The following is a 7,162-nucleotide window of genomic DNA, read 5'->3' as shown; positions in this document are numbered from 1 at the left end:
CCTGTACATGTCTCCTAGGGGAGCTAAGGGTATATACTTAGGAGTAGTAAGGGTATATACCTAACTAGGGGTATACACCTAGCAGTAGAATTGCTGATCCATAAAGTATACATATTTTCAACCTTAAAAATGATGCCAGTGGTGATGGTTGTACAACATGGTAAATATAACTGATGTCACCAAACTGTACATATAAAAATGGCTGAAATGTTAAATGTTTTTTATTTATATTTTACCACAATAAAGTAAAAAAAAAAAAAAAATGCTAAAGTACCTTCTAAAGTTAATTTGTCTTTACCCTTTTTCTAATATAGCATATAAGGGTTCCAGTTGCACCCCATTCTTGCCAAAACTTGGTATTAGTCTTAAATTTAGCTATTCTAGTGGGTAAGTAATAGTATCTTGCAATGGTTTAATTTACATTTTCTAAAATAAAATTGAATATACTTTCATATTTTTATTCTTCGTGAAGTGTCTGTCTCTTGCTACTTTTCTATTGGGTTGTCTGTCTTATTCTTATTGTTTTGTTAGAGCTCTTTATACATTTTGGATAAAAGTCTTCATCATATATGTTGTAAATATCTTCTCTGCTCCATGACTTGCCAAAACAATAAAGTTGCAAAACAACTTTGTTGTTTTGTATTAGATCTATAATTTATCTGGAATTGATTTTTCTTATTGAATTCTTCACTGAAATAATTTTAGATTCATTTCAGTTGTAAGAAGTAATATAGAGGTCACTGAATGATTTGCATAGAAAATGTCAAATGGGAACCTAATTTACTGTGAAAATTTTCACCAAGAACACAATAAAATATTATTCGTCTCTTACTCTCTCTCCTACTCACTTACTTTTACTCATTTACTCACTGACTCTCACTCTCACTCACCCTCTTACACACTCTTTCACTCACTCACTCTCACTCACACTGTCATTCTCTTTCACTGTCTCACTTTCCCACTCTCTAAACTTTCTTTTACTCTCTTACTCTCACTTTCACTCTCTCTCTCACTATTACTCACCGATTCTCTCTCATGCTTTCTCTCGCTCTCTTACTCACTCTCTCTGTCAGAACAAGGCCAGGGGCTGACTGCAGAACATACCATTAATTGCTCATATGCAAGTTCAAATTGAGGCTGAAGAAAATTAAAACAAGTTCATGAAAGCCAAAGTATGACCTTGAGTATATTCCACCTGAATTTAGAGACTATCTCAAGAATAGATTTGACGCATTGAACACTAATGACTGAAGACCAGATGAGCTGTGGGATGACATCAAGGACATTATACATGAAGAAAGCAAAAGGTCATTAAAAAGAGGAAAGAAAGAAAAGGCCAAAATGGATGTCAGAAGAGACTCTGAAACTTGATCTTGAACATAGAGTAACTAGAGCAAATGGAAGAAATGGTGAAGTAAAAGAGCTGAACAGAAGATTTCAAAGGGTGGCTTGAGAAGACAAAGTATTATAATGAAATGGGCAAAGACCTGAAGTTAGAAAACCAAAAGGGAAGAACGTGCTCAGCATTTCTCAAGCTGAAAGAACTGAAGAAAAAACTCAAGCCTCAAGTTGCAACATTGAAGGATTCTATGGGCAAAACATCCAGCGATGCAGGAGGCATCAAAAGAATATGGAAGGAATACAGAGTCACTGTGCCAAAAAAGTGGTCAACTATTTTAAGAGGTAGCATATGATGAAGAACTGACGTTATTGAAGGAAGAAGTCCAAGCTGCACTGAAAGCACTGGTGAAAAACAAGGCTCCAGGAATTGATGGAATACCAGTTGAGATGTTTCAACAAATGGATGCAACGCTGGAAGCACTCACTCATCTATGCCGAGAAATTTGTAAGACAGTTACCTGGCCAACCCACTGGAAGAGGTCCATATTTGTGCCTATTCCAAAAAAAGTTGATCGAACATAATGTGGAAATTAATTTCCACAATATCATTAATATCACACACAAGTAAAATTTTGCTGAAGGTAATTAAAAAACAATGGCAGCAGTACATTGCAGGGACCAAATCTGTCTTGGAAGAAGTACAGCCAGAATGTTCCTTAGAAAAAAGCATGGCGAAACTTTGTCTCACATATTTGGGACATGCTGTCAGGGAGGATCAGTCCCTGGAGAAGGACATTGTGCTTGGTAAAGTAGAAGGTCAGCAAAAAAGAGGAAGACCCTCAATGGGATGAACTGATGCAGTAGCTGCAACAATGGGCTCAAACACAGCAACAATTGTGATGAAGGTGTAGGACCAGGCAGTGTTTCGTTCTGTTGTACCTACAGTTGCTGTGAGTCAGAACTAACTCATTGGCATCTAACGACAACAACAGTTGTAGCTGCATGGTCATTTTGGTGTCCTTTGGTCATTGCTCTGTCTCTATCAGGGCCCAATAGCATGCCAGGAATGTTTTTCAAAAGATGTGTAATTCTCCACTGCAGATGGCTTGGCCTTGCTTCAGAACCCTAGGATCTGCATTGTGATTCTCCCATTGGGGCTTGCCATAAACTTTACATTGCATCATTTCCCACCACTGATACCTCTGGGTCATATGGTCCAGGAGACAGGGCTGCCAGCACCACAGCCTGGACCTGCCACAGTGTCTTCTTCTGGCTTCCATGAAAATCTGGCAGTTTGGGTCACCCAATTTATGGGTCAGAACGTATTCCATGTGTGGACTGTGCTGTCTCCAGAACCCAAAGGGTTCTGGTTACCAGATATTGGACTTTCTTCTTAGTTGTAGGAGGTGTAAGATACAATTATTTGTCTTTTACTTTGATGGGAATGAATGGCCCATCATGTCTCAGACCACCACACACCTATGATTTCTTGCTATAGTGAGCTCCTGAGTCTATGGAGGGTTTATGTTTCACCCTCTGAAATATGTGTGTCTTATCAAGGCCTTCAGTGTACTGGCTACTTCCTGCTTATATGCTTAAAGTAGACCAATGTGATAGTCTGTATGATGTCCAGCTGGTCCAAGTCTCTGCACTATATTATGACAGAGAGTCGGAGAGTTTACATAGCCCTGAGTCAAGACTATAAATGTATACTGTTGCTTGTTCCAAGTGAATCTTTTCTGATAGAGATGAAAAAGAACACATTCCCAGATCAATGGTTTCATATCTTGTATCCAAGAATGTGTTAATCAGCTCTAGCAAAGATACCATATCTGGCATAGCAGCTGCAGCTGGGGCTACTATTTGGTTGAATTTGTGGCAGTTCATTACCATCTTCCAGGTTTCATCTGATTTTTGCAGGGGCCAGAGTGGTAAATTAAATGGAGGTACGATGAGAACCACCTCAATTCTTTAGGTCTTTAAGGCTGGCACTAACTTCTGCTATTCCTTCCCCTGGATGTAATATTGATTTGGTCTTGGCCAGGGAGGTGATAGAGGCAGTTTCAAAGGTTTTAACAGCCTTTACGCCACAGACTAAGGAACTACTGTTGGGATTGTACCAGCTACCAAGTATGTCCATTCCAAGTATATATTTGGGAGCTGGAGAAATGACCACCAGGTGGGTCTATGGACCCAGGCAACACATTGTGAGCTGGATGTTGGCCAGGGCTCTATTTATTATCTGGCCCCCCAGATGTCCTCACTCTAAAAGGGGGACTGTGATGAATGATGATGTGTTTCCAGGTATCAGTGTCAACTGGAACCTTGTGTCCAATTCTCTACAATGTTTGGGTATTTACCTTTTCCAAGTGTACATTACTTGAGTAAACAAGTGTAGATTTCTTTGGGGAACAACTGGGGGAATAATCATTATGCACATTTGCCATAGTATTGCCAGGTCCTTTCTCCTGGGGACCTGGCCTCTCCTTTAGTCAATGAGTTTCACATCTGAAAACTGGCTTACATCTGGAAACTGGAAAAGGAAACATAAGTTGTTATTGGGGCTACTCCCCTCAGCCTCCTGATCATCTATCCTTGATTTCTTTTGATGCATAGACTGAGTAGTATCCTTGTTGGCTGCTCAGGTATTTTTCCCCATGCTCTAATAACCATCTCCATAACTCTCTAGGGGTCAGGTCTCCTGTGAGTCTGACTCTCTGACCTCGCCACTCATTATGGTGACTGCATCTTCCTGGCTTCCAAGAGCTCAAGGGTGTCACCTGGACTGTGTTGTTGGGGCAGAGTGGCTATCACTCCAATTACTATCAGTGAACTGTTTTATAATAGCATCTCCTACCATAAGCCCTGTCCCACAGTGAAGAGCTATCCCTGAATTTCTTAGTGGTGCTGGTGACTAGCTAGCACATTTCTTATTGCTTTGATGTATGATGTATTCTCTGAGTCTTCCTGGTGAATATTGCTTCTCTTGGGTTTTCCAGCCTTACCTATTCATAGCGTATTATCCTTTGTAGCACGCACACTCCTCTGAACCTTTTAGTTCATTCTTCTACCTTCTGTTAACAGCAATTCTGGTCTTTCTACCTCAATTAGTGTGGGCCATTGTTTCTTTCACAGTTTTGGGTGCCATCCTAGATCACACCGTCTCCCAGATACTTGTTCCGTATTCCAAAAGGGTGCTCCCCAATTGATAAAGTCTCCCTTAACTAACCTTCTGTTCCACCCATTCTTAATCAAGCATCACTGGCATCCATTCATACGCGTGCTCTCCATGTCCTACTGCTACATGCTGGCTAGATTCTGCACCACCTTAAAGGTTCAGCACATCCCTAGCCAGTCTGTGATGTTATTGGCCTAAAGGCCTGTAGAAGAGGCGGGAAGGCCCAGGGGGCAGGGGTACCTGTTGCTTCTGTATTGTCTTCAAGCAAGGGTAGGGGGGCACAGTAGCTCTTAATAGGAAGGAGTCCCTTCTGTAGGCTCAGAAGGTTTAGAGGAATCTGGGAGTGTTTTTTCAGGGGCATCAACTGGGATATCTCATCTCATTCTTCTCCAACAAGGGCCTTGACCTTGGCAAAGCAGTTCTCCTAGTTGGAAGTTTAACCTTCTCTGAGCTCAGCTACTCTTTTGATTAAGGGCTGGGCCTCAGCTTTCTTCACTCTCCTGCTGCAGGAGATAAAGGTCTCTTTGCTGCCAAGGAGGCCTTCTGGCTTTCATATTTGACATTCAATTGTGTTAATTGCTCTCAATATTTCATTCAATTATTCTGGAGCACTGGTCTCAAAGTGTGGTCCCAATAAGCAGCACCAGCATCATCAGAGAACTTGTTAGAAATGCAAATTCTCAGAAAACACCCCCAACCTACTGACCACAAGATTCTGGGGATGGACACAGTAATCTGTGGCTATAACAATGGGCTCAGGCATAACAATGATTGTGAAGATGGCACAGGACCAGGCAATGTTTCGTTCTGTTGTACAAAGAGGGTGGCTGTGAGTCAGAACTGACTCTACGGCACCTAATGACAACAACAATCAAGTGGTTCTGATGCATATACCAGAGTTTAAGAACCACTGTTCTAGATAAGAGCATTAATCAAGCTTAGCAATAACCACCCAATTCTATTGTCCTCATATTTCCTCAATATTTTACTTTTCCATTGGTATCGATGGCACTAGTTTTTTTTTTTTTTTACACTATTCAAACTCACCAGTGATGAAAATTTTAATAATTGGATCACAACCTGTGTCAGAGGCCATCTGTGCTCCATCTATGGCAGTGATGGGGTTCTCATTCCCTGCCAGGCAGTAGTGATCCAGCTTCAAAACTCCATCTTACTGCCTGTTTTCCTGGGCCATTCCTGACACAAATTATTGCAGGTTGAGTTTGGCTGGAAGAAGATTTTGAGATGGAGATTAGCATGCAGGATGTTCATTAGGGAGTGCTCTTGGGATTAGCACCTGTGGAGGAAACAGGACTGGGCAGAGGGAGAAGCGGAGCTGTGATGCTGGCCCAGTGAAGGCCTCAGCTGATCCTACAGGGCTCTCTGGGACTAGGACAGCTGTTTGTAGTTAGAAATTCTGAGTTGTGGTGAGGAATCCAGGCCTTACACCCTTACACAGGTCAGGCATTGGATGTAGGATCCTTGGGAAGGAGGCGTTACCTCAGTGAGGCAGTTCTCTTCAGTGGAGGCTGGGCGCATACTGTTGACAGCTGAGGGCTTGCTGCCTCAAGCTCTGCCTTCAGTTGGGGCCTCATTCTTGAAGATGATTGGAGTGCCACATTCCAGAGGTCACCACACTACGGGATGTTTCTTTCTTCATCTGCGACAAAGACAAGCTTAATAAAATGTCACTAATAGAGCCTAGAGAAGCTAGATTTATGCTGGGCCATTCTTGAGAGTCTGTTTAGACAAGTTTCAACAAGGAGAGGAGTATGGCAAGGTGAAAGCACCATATGGTTCTTCAAAATATTTATATAGTGCTGTTTTTCATTAAAAATTCTGGATGATTGTCTTTGTAGTATTTCTTTAGAGAATAAAAAAATACATTAAGCTGTATTAAAATGAAAAGACAGCATATCAAAGTTTGGGGGACACAGCTAAAGCAGTGCTGAGAGGGAGTTGAACAGCACCAAATGCTTATATTCTGTATTGGAGAAGAGGAAAAGTCTAAAATAATAACCTAAACTCTCAAGAACCTAGAAAAACAAGATGAAAATAAATCCAAAGCAAGCAAAGAGAAGGAGATAATAAAGATAAAAGCAGAAATTAATGAAATTGAAAACAGGAAAAGAAAGAAATCAATGAAACAAAGAACTGGTTCTCAGTACCTTAATTGACCATGGAAAGTTGATGTTGTTTGTGACACTGTCTATTATCTCAGGTATAATTGAGAGAAACAGGGCTCTTCATCACTAGCCTCTCTTCTTCTTCATAGTTCTGCATTTTGATGTAGTTCAAAGAAAGAAACCCTAAAAGCAGAGAGCTGAGAAATGAGTGTGGGTAACATCAATTACCAACATCTTCAATCGCAGCCCCATGTGTGATAGAGTAGAACTGCTTCACAGGGTTTTCTTGGCTGTAATCTTTACAGAGGAGCCCTGGTGGTACAGTGGTTAAGACCTTTGCTGCTAACCAAATGGTTGGCAGTTTGAACCCACCAGCTGCTCTGCAAGAAAAAGATGTAGCGTTCTGCTTCTGTCAAGATTTACATCCTTGGAAACCCTAAGGGGCAGTCCCACTGAGTCCTATAGGGTCGCTATGAGTGAGAGTCGACTTGACAGCAACAGGAATCTTTACGGAGCC

This window comes from Elephas maximus, chromosome 1 (assembly GCF_024166365.1).
Source record: "Elephas maximus indicus isolate mEleMax1 chromosome 1, mEleMax1 primary haplotype, whole genome shotgun sequence".
Classification (NCBI taxonomy): Eukaryota; Metazoa; Chordata; class Mammalia; order Proboscidea; family Elephantidae; genus Elephas; species Elephas maximus.
Note: the sequence above shows the minus strand (reverse complement) of the source record.